Below are 13,912 nucleotides of genomic sequence, written 5' to 3'. Positions count from 1 at the left end.
GCTTTGCTTATTGTTATTAACAAGTTAAGCTTTCCTCTAAAGGTATTTGGGGCTGTTTTTGTAAGTAGTTGAATTTTAAAGACAGAAAGAAACAAATCTAGCTATGCATGACATTCGAGTAGGGCTAATCATTATTCCTTCTCAGATCAAATAAGTATGACCTCTTAAAAAATTCATTCAACTTCTTAAAATTTTCTGGGAGAAAAAAATACCACTACACACAAATGACTTCCTGGTCCTGCCTTCTGGTGCCCAGAAGGACATAAATCTGTCTACGGCACATGATCTCAGTAGTTCTTGTTAATCCAGACACATACCAGCCCTGCAAAGCTTGTCCATGTCAACACATGCAGTATTGTATGGTACACAGTATGGGTAGTCACACTTACTTCCCAGCATGCTACTCACTTTATTTACCCTGGTAAATTCAGCTCTGTTGGTTTGGCTAAGGAGAATTATAAATGTCCACTAAGCCACACAAAGACTCCTTTCTTGGATCTGGAAGTCACAAGGATGAGAGCCAGATCTAATTAGCACAAAGCTATCAAGAAACCTGGGAATCAGGAAACCAGCCATTTCAGAATTCAACCTGCCAACAATCTAACGTACCTGAATGTGAAATACTGAAATAGACTCTTCCACCAAGTTGCACCCAAGCCTTTTTCTAAACTGAGTAGCTCATGGCTTTGAGTGAGTTTAATTTCAATCACATTCCAGATAATGAGCATTGTCACATCCATCCTCTTGTTTGGGGCTCAGAAAGACCGTGGGAGATAGAAAGTACAAAGATTCTTATTCCCATTTAAGGAAGCTGATGGAGGTGAAAGGAGTTGCCCAAGGTTATATAATTAATACAAGGCAGAATTGGTACTTAAAACTCAAGTCCAGTGTTCCTTTTTCAATTGTGGCAGTGAATAGGAAACTGGGCCTGGATTAAGGAAGATCTGAGTCCACATGGAGTCACTAGCTGTGTGACTAATGGGCAAGTCACTTAACCTCTGTCTTCCTCATTTTCCTCAACTGTGATCAGGGATAACAATAACACCTACTTGCCAAGGTTGCTGTGAGGATTAAAAGAGAAAATATTTGTAAAGTGCCTGTCACTTAGGCACTTAAAAATGTTTATTACTTCCCCTCCTCTCCCCCCAATATACCACAGCATTAGAGCATATCTGATGCAAATTATGTCTTATCTAACCTTCATTTCCTCTGATTTCTAGAGCCAGTGTTATGCATATAACCAGATTGTTAATCAACTGACATTTATTAAGCACTAGCTATGGGTCAAGCACTGTGCTAAGCACTGGAGATAAAAAGAAAGACAAAGAAAGGGCTCTAGTTCTAATAGGGTAGAAAACATGCAAATGACTATGTAGATGTGAGATACATACCATGTAGATGGAAAGTTACCTCAGAAGGAAGGCACTGGCCTTCCTGGAAAGGTCTCTTGAAGGAAGCCAGGGAGGAGGGGGAGGAGGAAGAGTAGGGGAGAGGGAGAAGGAAAGAGAGCATCCTAAGTATTGGAGACAGCCAGCACAAAGACAGAAAGTCTAGAGCAACAGCAAGTAAACCAGTGTGGCCAAATGGTGGACAGTGTGAAGGGGAGTAAAATAGAAATGAGTGCTTAGCTTGCTAAATGTTTGTAGAATGAATCGACCAACTTCACATAAGACAAGAAACATATCAGGAAAATGCACCTCATATAATAAAGACTTGCTCCCTAAGGAAAGAGGAAAGGAGGCAGAGAAAGAATTCCAGATGAGGAATAATACCAAGCCCATGACTTTTAAAAATAGTAAAAGATAGCAATAAGGTTGCCTCAGGCATAAATTGAGACAGGAATCCCCAAGCCCTTCCACTGCCACCTCTATCTACCTTTCAATTCCTAATTTCTCCCTTGACCAAGAGAAGCCCTGAGTGTTGATATGGTCCAACGTTCCCAAGATAGATTGATCTGGGATCCAGTGAGAGTCTCTGTACCATGGAAATGCAATCCTAATGAGCAGCCAGCCTATTCCTTACTGAATTTACCATAAACAAATTGTCTTCCTACAAAGTGGCATGGCTAAGATAATGAACAGCAGAGTCATCCAGCCAGTGCTGCAGGCACTGGAAAAAGACAAATTTGCAGTAATTTGCATTGAAAAGCAGTTGAAAAGCAGATAATCTCTTGGGAAGCAGTCTGTTGGCACCTTAGTTTCTCTCCAAGAATGTGGAAGGGAGTATTAATTATAGCAAAGTTATTATAAATGAAATGATACAAGGTACTGTATCTGTGACAATTAAAATCCTTGAAGAGTAGGTCAGACCAAGATTCCTTGGTAATTAATATTCCATTAAGTTAATCACACTTTGTGGAATTAGTTAAGATCATAATATTTACTTAAGAGTATTTAGGGCCTTTCTTGAGTTTTTGTTTTGTTTTGTTTTGTTAATTTGTTTTATTCTAAACTTGATGATAACACAAATATACAAATAATTAAAATGAAGTCATACATAAACACAAACTCCAAATTATTTACAGTTTGCTTTAAAATGTTTATATTAACTGGAACAAAGGAATAACAAACATATCCTGTTTTGCTTCTGCACGCACCTCTGCTGTTCTTATTCTTCTGTGTTATCTTCCCCCACCTCAGATTTTGTTGTCATTATTTTTAAGTCATCCTCAGTGTGTAAATTGTTTCTCTTATTGTTTTCTTTACTCTTTATCACTTCATATAAATCTTCCCATATTTCTTGGTATTTTTTCATGCCAGCCATTTCTTAAAATAGAAAAATACTCTATTACACTGATATACTACAATTTGTGTAGCTGGTCCTTAATTTGCTGGACAAACAGGTTTTTTCCAGTTTTTTGCTATCACCAATAAAGAGGCTATTTTGGTGAAGCATTTCATGTTTTCTACTAACGTCCTTTCCTCTGATACTTTATCATTATGAGCTGGTGACCCTGGGATCTGGAAGGTTATGCCAATGAAGCATATATTAGAAAGACTGCAAATGTGATCCCATTGTCAAACTGTGTGTCTATTTTCTAAGCACCAACTTAAATAAAATCAGAAAGGCCCATCAGCAGGTTAGTCAGAGGATGGTGCACTGTTTGGCCACAGTAACCCTCAGATGATATCTATTTAATCACAAAGGGATTGGGATCAGTGTCAATTGGAAGGAGCACCCACTGATGAAATTATGGATCCTTGAAGCATTAGGGTCATATGATCCTAAAGAATATTTTTAAGTAGTATTTTATTTTTTCCAATTACATTTAAAGACAATTGTTAACATTCATTGTTAAAGAATTTTGAGTTCCAAATTTTCTCCCTCCCTACATCCCCTCCCCTATCTCTAAAACAGTAATCAATTTTATAAAGTTACATATGTGCAATCATGTAAAAATATTTCCACATTAGTCATTTTATAAAAGATGAAACAGACCAAAAGAAAAAAAAACATGAAAAAAGTAAAGTGAAAATAGTATGCTTTGATTTCCATTCAGACTACATCAGTTCTTTCTCTGGATATGGAGAGCATTTTCTATCATGAGTCTTTTGGAATTGACTTGGATACTGCATTGCTGAGAAGAACTAAGCCATTCATAGCTGATTATCACACAATGTTGCCATCACTGTGTGCAATGTTCTCCTGGTTCTGCTCACTTCATTTTGCATCAGTCCTGAAGAATACTTTTATACAAATAGGTCTCTCCCTCTCCCACCCTTAATAAAATCTTTAGAATATTAACCTTAGCAATGGGATGACTGGGTCAAAAGGAATGCTCATTTTTGCAACTCTTATTGTACCACTGTTGTATTGGTTACCAAAAATATTGTGCCAATTTAGAAGTACTCAGTATTTTGTTTCAAAATGCATCATTGTTACATATGAAGTCAATGCTCAGGCTAGTGTTACTTCCATACATTTTTACCTACAGATACATCATCAAGGTTGCCCACTACAAATGGAGTTGATCTCTCACAGGAAAATCATAATTCATTTTCTTTTCCTTTAAAAATTTTTTTTCTTCATAATTCATTTTCTTTCATCCTACCTGAGCGTTGGCTACTTTAGTTTCAGTTTTGAATATTAAGCACAACAGCTCTGTATTCCAAGAGAACACTTGCTAAAGTCCAAAGGCAAGCCTGGCTTTTTGACAAGGTTAAAGCCATCACAAGTATAATGGGAGACTTATAAGATGGCAAGATTTACTCATGGAAGTGCCTGGAGAGACCATCTATTTCAGGCTCTTGATTTTACAGATGAGGAGTTCAAGAACCGGAGAGATGCTAGCCCAAATTCACAGAAGTAGCAAGTATGAACATTGGTTGTCTATGATCATCATAGTTCACAATGACATAACACTTTAAAGTTTAGAAAATGCTTCCTATATATTGTCTCATTTAATTTTCAAAAAAGGCCTATAAGGTGGATAGTACAAATATTCTTATCTCTCTTTCTTAGATAAGGAAACAAGGCTTGTAGAAGTTAATTGATTTGCTCCAGGGCACATGATTAGGTCAGAATATAGAAGACAGGCCTACCTTTGACTCTAAATCTGATGCTCTTTTAAAGTACCAAAAGGAAGGACCTTAGAGATGATCTAGTTAGCATCCCTTGGAACAGACCATTTGCAGATTGTTGTTGTTGTTTTTAATTATAACAAATCCACAAAGTCCTTATTTGTGAGCAGGAGATGAAAAATTAGGGAGCTTCCTTTCACAAAAAATTACACATATAACTTTCTCTTACAGTCTCATAGACTCAGAATTTTAGCACTTGAAGGGTCTTTAGAGATGACCTTCTAATTTACAGAGGGGGAAAGGGAAGCTGAAGGAGGGCGACTTGTCCAAAATCACAGAGTTGCTTGTGCTAGAACCAGTGCTCAGCATGGGAGTCATATAACAAATATTTGTGGAGTTAAACTGATCGCACATTTTCTGACATCTAATGAAGTATATGTGCTTTTCTAGCAGTCACAGTCACATCTAAATATTAGTTCTTGTGCATTTAAAATTATAGGACATTTACCTTCTTGGTGGGAGAAAGGGGATTACCCTTTCCTCCCTTGGAGGAACACCTTAAAGCATTGCCAACGAAAATGTTTATATATGAAAAGGAAAAGACAGACCAACATGGTTAAGAGGTAGGAATGAGAAAAGTAGACACTGAAAGAGGGAGTTTGCATGTCAGGAGAGATACCTGGCCATACAAAATACTCAAAGTATATCATGTGCTAGGGGTGGTGATAAAAGGTAACCTATTTGGGGATTTGTGACACATTAGAATCCTTGTTTAAAAGGAAAATTGGGTTTTTTTTTAAACTTCTAGTTATCCTTTGACCACTTTTCTGGGTAAAGTACAAATTCTCTATACTACCGAACACTCATCAGCTCATAAATATCAGTATTTAAGAGGAGACAGGGTTCTGCTCTTCAGTGATCCTAAGAGTCCTCCTCATAAATTGCAATGCTTAGAGTTTAGACTCTCATGCAATGTGATTCCATTCCCCCGCCCCCATAAAATGAGAAGATGAGTTTGAAGAGATGAAGAACTCCAACTGCTTTCTTCCTAACTCCTAGAAATGGTTACAACAAAATATGTACTGTTGAAGAGTAAAGGAATGGAGAGTGCAGCTGTAGTTTCATTAGTGAAGGGAATTGCAAGATGAGGAAATTCTCTCTACCAAAGCAAGTCAGAACCTTTTTTTTTCCCCCAACTTATACTCTTACAAAGTTGCTTACGGAGCAATGAGAAGTGTTGTTGTTGTTGTTGAGCTGTTGCTCAGATGGCGCCGTAGTGTATAGAGTGCCCAGGTTGGAGTCCGGAAGACTGATCTTCCTGAGTTCAAATTAGGCCTCCAATACTTACTAGCTCTGTGACCCTGGGCAAGTCACTTAACCCCAACTGCCTTAAACATCTGGGACCATCTCTAGTCATTCTGATGTATATTTTGCCACTGGATCTGGATGGCTCTAGAGAAGAAAGTGAGGCTGGTGACTTTGCACAGCCCTCCTTCAGTTAAATCTAACTCACTGAAAGTCATGACATCACCCTGATGTCATGGTCCTCTTTGGGAATGAAGGACAAACAACAACAACAAGAGGGGAGAAAGAAGTCTAGGACTCTGGAGATATGGATTTGGAACTCAGATATGATGCTAATCTATCTTCTGATATACAAATCACTAAAACTTTCTTACCTTCTATTTCCTCATCTCAGAAATAAGGAAGTGGTATCATAAGGCAGCTAAAGTTCCTTTTAGTTCTGATCCTATGATATTATACTTACTATTTATGTGACCTTTGGAAAGTCACTTAAAGGCTGCACAGTAGATAGAGCTCTGGGCCAAGGGTTAGGAAGATCTAACTTCAAATCAGCTTCAGATATTTAATAGTGTCTATGACCCTGTTCAAGTCACTTAACCTGTTTGCCTCAGTTTCCTCAAACTGTTAATAATAGCACTAATCACAAGGGTTGTTGTGAAAACCAAATGAGATAATATTTGTAAAGCACTTAGCACAGTGCCTGGTAAATAGTAGGTGCTTAATAAATGTTTATTTCTATTAACCACTCTCCGCCGTTATTTTCTTCATCTATAACATGTGGAAGTTGGATCAGAAGACCTATAAGGTCCCTCCCAACTTTGACATTATACAATGGAGAATTGTATGGTTCAAATGGGATAACAATTATAAAAATGTTACTGGGGAACAACAGTTAAAAAGCCCTACATAAATGTGATAAGATGCTGACCAATATTCCTATTTGCTCATCTCTTTGAAAATTTTATGAGAGTGGTCTTCATATGCATTAAATATACCCTTGATAAAAGTATGAGAATGGAATAAACAAGTTAGTTTTACAGGAAAGCTCTCTATAAGTTGGCTGAGAAGAAATCTGACCACATGATGCTGCTAAGTTTATTGTCTGTTGATCACAAACAACAAAAACATCAAAAACCATTTTATTCCATAGAACAAAATGAAGGATTAAATTCTCTCCTCCAGCAAAGCATTTCCTTTGCATAAATTGAAATGTTAAGGCATAAAACCTGGAGGCATTCATTTGTCAGGATTATGCAATCGTATCATGGAGGATGACCTGCATGAAGCCAAAATAGTAGGAAGTGTTCTTTATAGCGATGTTCTCCAAATTCTCTTTTTAAAGGATGACACTGAGATGATTGCATGCAGTCCAAGAGTACCACAGAACCACAATTAAATCCTTATCATTTAAAAAGAGCAATCAACACAGGAAAAACCAAGTGAATGAAGAAGACATATTGCCTAAATCCTTGAATGGTCTTCTCAAAATTACAAGAACCATTAGAAGCTTTCCAATGCATTAGCTAGTTCCTCTACAGAGAACTTATGGAAAGATATAGACTAGCATTTCACAGGAATAGAAGGCACAGACAAGCTGTCATCTGCCACAGAGGAGAAAAATCCCATATCAGTGAAGTCATGGATCCTTTACAATATCATGGTAAGTATTATATTTAACAGAAAATTCAATCAAGCAATGTTAGGGAAAGATAGAGTGCTTTTATGTTTAAAAAAAAACTTTTAAAGATGATTTTACCATCATAGGATAGCAATAAATAGCCATTTGTATTCTGAGGCATTCTTAAATTTAACTCTGCCAATGACATTCTGTTTCTGTCTATAGATCATATAATGTATTTTAAATATTTTATAAATTGCTTTTCTCCTTTTGCTTAACTTCCCAACTAATAAAAATAGATAGTAGTAGCCAGAGGGATAAACAAGAAGAGGGATGTATCTGGGAGAATTTCAACACTACTGAAATTTAATAACTGCCAGTTTCATTTAACTAGCCTCCTAATACACTATGCCAAAAGATGATCAACAGTTTCAGGATGTTGTCCATAATAATTATGTAAAAGTAAAAGATATCATTATCTCCTAGAGGCTGCTTAATAGTGATGTTATAGGAGAAGGTTTTGGCACAAGATGGCATTAACAGTTCAAATGAAAGGGGCAGTAACTGAAAGAAAATATAAATACCTCTACCTTTTCTTTTAAAAAAAGAAATATTTTTCTTTCCGATACAATTAAAAATTCTGCTGGCATTTTAAATTCCATTAAAAGTTATTTGTTGGGGGGGGGGCAGCTAGGTGGTACAGTGGATAAAGCACCAGCCCTGGATTCAGGAGGACCTGAGCTCAAATCTGGCCTCAGACACTTGACACTTACTAGCTATGTGACCTTGGGCAAGTCACTTAACCCTCATTGCCCCGTAAAACAAAACAAAACAAAACAAAAAAACAAAAGTTATTTGTTGGGTACCTGACATTTACAATGAATATAGAATATATCTTAGCTCTCAGAGATTAAAAAAAAAATTAGTAAGACATAGTGTCTGCTCTCAAGAAGCTTATAGTCCAGTGGGGATGAAAATACACGTGCAATTATAGTACAAAACACTGTGACGAATGGTACACTGGTTCAAGCAAAGTGATATAAAAAATATAGTAAGAAGAGAATTATTTCCTGATATGGGGATTAAGGAAGGCTTTGTGGAAGAACTGAGCTAAGGACCGGGAGGATTTTGTCAAGTAGAACTGGTTTAGGGGTGGAGGCTAAGTGTATGACAAGGGAACCACTCAAAATATTTCCAAGATATCCAGCCTCTAGATACTCATTAAATTCTAGCTGGATTTAATTGAAATTTAAAGCAGACTTTTGTCCCTCTCCCTTTATGCTAATTGATTTGGCAATCACTATCCTAACAGGAAGAAAAACTTAATCTTGAAGAACCTTCCATTTAAGTTTCTTTATTCACAAAAATAATTCTATAATTTTCAAGCTGGAATGGACCTTAGCTGTCATCTAACATTAAGTCACATTTATGTACAACTTAGAGGCTTACAAAACACGGTTTGGTCCATCCCTTTCATTTTACAGATGAAAAACTGAGGGTCAGAAATGCTTAGTGCCCTGCCTGAGGTCACCTAGCTAACAACCTCAGAGCTGTTCTCTTTAACTATGCCTCAGGGCCTGAAATAACATGGCTGCAAGTATATCCCTATTTGAAGCTGAGGAATTGCCAGCTATTGAGCACACTTGACCCAAGAAATAAAGACCACCTGGGAAGGTCATTAGTGTTTCTGCCAAAATAAAAGGGATCAGCATTTTCTTCCAACCAATCCCTATCTAAAATGGCCAAGGGCCAGAGGGGCCTCCAGTTACCTAATTCCTTCCTTGGAACACAGTCAAGCTCTTCAGGATTCTTGATATTGTCACTTTTGTTTCTCGCTTTTGCTGAAACAAGAGTAATCAAAACATTGGGAAGATAACACATCACTCTGGCATCTGAAGATCTAAAAGTCTACCTGGGCATCAGAATTCCCAAGTAAAACCTCCAACAGAACAGCTGAGTTAGCGCCGTAGCACACAGAAGATTCAGCAGTAGTTGAGGGTAAAAATATGGAAGAAATGTCAGTAAACATAAATTCTCTGTGTATATTGCCTTGTGACCACTAACAAACCATCTTTTTTTCTGATTTATTTCAGAGACTTTTTTTTTTTTTTGGTGGGGCAATGAGGATTAAGTGACTTGCCCAGGGTTACACAACTATTAAATGCCAAGTGTCTGAGGCCAGATTTGAACTCAGGTCCTCCTGAATCCAGGGCCAGTGCTTTATCCACTGTGCCACCTAGCTGCCCCTTTTCTGATTTATTCCAAATTGAGTTTTGGTTGGAATATATCTTGCCTCCAAATGTAGGACACACTTCAAAATGAAATGTCTTTAAAAGGAAAAGATAGATAAGCATACATTTAAAATATGAACACAAAATTACTGTTTTAAATTCTTACTGTGGATTTATTTTATATTTCTTTTCATTCTAATCAGGACATTTTTCATTCCTTCAAGCACCACTGCTTCTTGCATGTAATTTTTTGGTTACTCTTTTATCTTTTTCCATGATAATTCATCTTCACTACTATCCACCAGTACAAAATACAGAGAATATTATAGACCACACTCAAGTTTTTTATTAAGTCCTTTTTGTCCAGGCATTAATAAAGTCTTAGTGAAGTAAGGATGGATTTCATTGATCAAACTGATCGTGAGGCATCTCAAAAGAATTACAAGACTCAGTGACTCAGTTTCCTAAGTTTTATTAGAATACTGTGAGGCCATAGGGAGAATAACATAGGAGAAAAGGTATCTCGATTTGGGAGATGGAAATGGTTATATTTATAGTGAGGAAAAACTAGGTCATCTCCTCATCATCTTAATCTCCTCCTTAAGGAGGTACATAGGAGGTCTTATCCTAATTTGGACTTCCTGGGGTCCTAAGACAGCTTCCTAGGTGGGTACCTTTTTCCTTGGAGGTGTGTTTTGGGGGTTTACCCGTCATAAGGTGCACCCAAGGACACATTTGGCCTTCTCTGTGCATGTTCCTAAAGACATGTTTAAACTTGTCAGACCCAGAGGGTCTTTGTGTTTTTGATATCTCTTTACTTAAGATCTTGTTTCTAGGTGTCCTGTCATCTAGGAATATTAATGGCTATTAATGGTTAACAGTCCCTGTTGATGGCAAGAGTTGATAGAGACAAACCCTCTTGGTTACTGTAAGAACACAAACCTTAGTTTCTCTGTTAACCCTGTTAGGTACTATTAATAAGGATTCAAGCCTCAGTTTATCTGTTAACCCCTTTTTGCCTCCTTCATCACTAGGTCCAGGTTCTCACCCACCCTTTCCCCCCAAAGTATGGAGTCATAGGGATACACAGCAATTTTTGACTCAATCTGAGAACATCTCACATTCTTTTTTTTTTTTTAATGTTTTTGGTGAGGCAATTGGGGTTAAGTGACTTGCCCAGGGTCACACAGCTACTAAGTGTTAAGTGTCTGAGGCCGGATTTGAACTCAGGTACTCCTGAATCCAGGGCCAGTGCTTTATCCACTGCGCCATCTAGCTGCCCTGCATCTCACATTCTTAATCCACAATTTACATAAAACTATACTGAAGAATGGATAGGGCTCTGTAACACCAGAAACAAGTATTTCTCTCACACCTAGAAAGGCAGAAGTATTCTCTGAGTCTCCAGATTTCTTTTTGACCATGTACTGGGTGACCTGTAGTCATCATACCTATAGCTATGGAAAGACATATTCCTCAATTTCTTCTGTTCCATTCCTGTCTCATGCTAGATAGTGGCTGGGGGAGAGGGGGGGTGTCGTTACAGTAGAAATCACCAACTTACTTTCTCATCACTGCAGGATGCATTTTCCAACAGACATTCTGTTGTAAGGGGGTAGATAGATTCTCAGGCTACCCTAAAAAGCCATTTTAATTAACCCTTTATGAATCTGAAATAACATAGGAAGAGCAGGAGGAAAAGAAGGAGGAGGAGGAGGAACAGGAAGAGTAAGAGGAGGAAGATTATAAGGATCTCCAAGGAGCAGTGACAGTAGGTGGGTCAGTTCAAAAGGAAAGTATAAATAATCTTAGCTACATTGAGAGTTAAATAGGCAGGGATAGGCTGACCTGAAACCACAGCTTATAATGCTGTTTCTGTATGAAAATATATTGCAATTTCCAAACAAAATGACTTTTTCAAACATGGATCTTACAGGTTCATAGGGATCATAGATTTAGAGCTGAAAGGCATCTCTTCAGCAGTCAAGTAGAAATAATGTGGTACAGCGAAAAGAACAGAGGTTCTGCAGGAAGAGGCCCTGGGTTCAAATCCTACTTGAGATGCTTATCATCTGTATAATCAAGCCACTTAATTTCCCTAGGCCTCAGTTTTCTCCATTGTAAAATAAGGGGATTTGGACTAGATGACTTCTGAGGTCTCTTCTACCTCTAAATATGCAATCTTGCTATCTAATCCAAGCACTTAATTTTATAGATGAGGAAATTGTCACAGAGAGTTAAAATAACTTGCTCAGGTTAACACAGGTTGTAAATTACAGACCCAGAATTTGAACCCAAGTCCTTTGACTCCAAATTATCTTTCCACTGTATTCCTCTCTGCTCCTACAAGCTTCTTCTCCCTTTGGTGAATTATTTATATGGGGACAACTAGGTGGCATCGTGGATAGAGCACTGACCCTGAAGTTGGAGGACCCAACTTCAAATTTGACCTCAGACCCTTGCTTGCTGTGTCACCTTGGCCAAGTCACTTGGCCCCAGATGTTTTTAAGGCAATTGGGGTTATTTCTCCTCATCCTGATATGTATCTTACCACTGGACTCAGATGGCTCTGGAGGAGAGTTAAATTGGTGACTTTGCACAGCCCTTCCTCACATAAATCCAATTCAGTGCAAGTCATAACATCACCCCGATGTCATGGTCCTCTTCAAGAACGAAGGACAAACAACAACAACATTTCCACAGTCTCCATTTTGGAGAAGGGCCCCACACTAGCCATCCCTCATTCTCCAGATTTAGCCATCATATACCTCCACTGGGTACCTTCTCCCCTGCCCCAAAGTTCAGCTTCTCCTGTTTGGGCTGCCTTCTCCTATTCGAATTTAAGATGCTGGAGGAGCATTCTTTTTTGCTTATATGTGTATCCTCAGCACTTGGCACACACAGTGCTTGGCATATAGTAAACATTTAATAATGTTTGTTGACTTTCTCTGCCTCTTTATTATATAGGAATTTGCATTCTTCCTCTATAATAAACAAGATGCACTTCTTAACACCTCACTTATAAAGTAATTCTGGAAAGAGACCCAAAATGAGGCAAGAAATTGAAGTTCATTCTTCACAGGTACTCACTTGATGCATGTAACTGGGAATCAGGTAAAATAGAAAGGATCAAAGACCAAAGAAATTCTGTAGAATCTTGACCCCAACAACTTTGGCTATATGACTCCTGGCCAGATATCTGGTAGATTTCACACACAGGAAGCATTGCCATAGGCCCAGCAACATACCCATTGACATTCAATCAAAAAAAGCAATAGCGTTCGGTGGGGGGGAAAAAACACCTGCAAAGTGAACCTCTCATGTAACAAAGCCTTACTGAGCAGGCAGGGAAAAGAGAAAAACCCAGTGTTTAGAGTTTAACAAAAGGAGAGACAAGAAGCCTTGTGAAGAGAGAAAGAGAGATAGGTCCCTTTCACCAGGAAAGTGACCCAATTTAGCTGGAAAGTCAATCCCTTTTACAGGTCGAGGTCTGATCTCATCCAGGGATCCAAATGGAAACCACTAATGTATTGGACATACAACACTTTGCCCTTTATTGTCTTTTTTATCTGAAGATTTGCATGCATGAGTCCAATTTATCTTCAAAATAATCCTCTAAAGCAAGTTACTCCTATTGGACAGGTTAGAGATTTGGGGGTACAGTATGGTTAAAACTAAATTTACAGAAAAACAACCACACTAATCTCGTGCTGGATTCACACATGCATAAGAGAGCTAAGCTAGCCACCAAGATAACAGATGTCTAAAATGCCAAAAAACAAGCAGATGACTAAGGCACATGGGAACTTTTCCCTTCCTTGAAATCTGAATAACTATTTCTCAGCTTTACTATTTTAACTGAATTCAATTTTTTTTCAATGAACTGTGAGAAAATAATTATTAACAATGAATTTCTTGGGGGACTCAGAAATTAGTTTCAGTCCCTTCTCTCCCCCCCCCCCCCCACTCCAGAAAGACCAGCAACTTTAGCAAATCTTGTTTGGGACAAGCCCAAAGGAACAAAAGGAATGGAGATTAATTCTTTTGTCTAGCTCAGTGAACTGATTAAACCACATAGATACTGGACTTCCTTTGCTCTTCAGGGAGGGTCTCATCCATTATGTCTTCAGGTAGAGTTCATTTTAATTTGGACTCAGGTCATGTCAACCAATGCAATTGAATGATGCTAACCAATTAGCTTTGATCAATATAAAAGGACCGCCTCTCTTGAATGGAAT

The 13,912-nt window shown here is 38.0% G+C and overlaps 1 protein-coding gene across 7 annotated transcripts in view; it reads right to left on the bottom strand.

Moving 5' to 3' along the window:
- CRACD (capping protein inhibiting regulator of actin dynamics) overlaps positions 1–13,912 on the bottom strand; it is a 312,769-nt gene that overhangs the window by 266,016 nt on the left and 32,841 nt on the right. The gene's annotated exons all lie outside the window — the stretch shown is intronic.

This window comes from Dromiciops gliroides, chromosome 6 (genome assembly GCF_019393635.1).
Source record: "Dromiciops gliroides isolate mDroGli1 chromosome 6, mDroGli1.pri, whole genome shotgun sequence".
Classification (NCBI taxonomy): domain Eukaryota; kingdom Metazoa; phylum Chordata; class Mammalia; order Microbiotheria; family Microbiotheriidae; genus Dromiciops; species Dromiciops gliroides.
The sequence above is the reverse complement of the archived record's forward strand: the minus strand, read 5'-3'. Positions and strand labels throughout refer to the sequence as shown.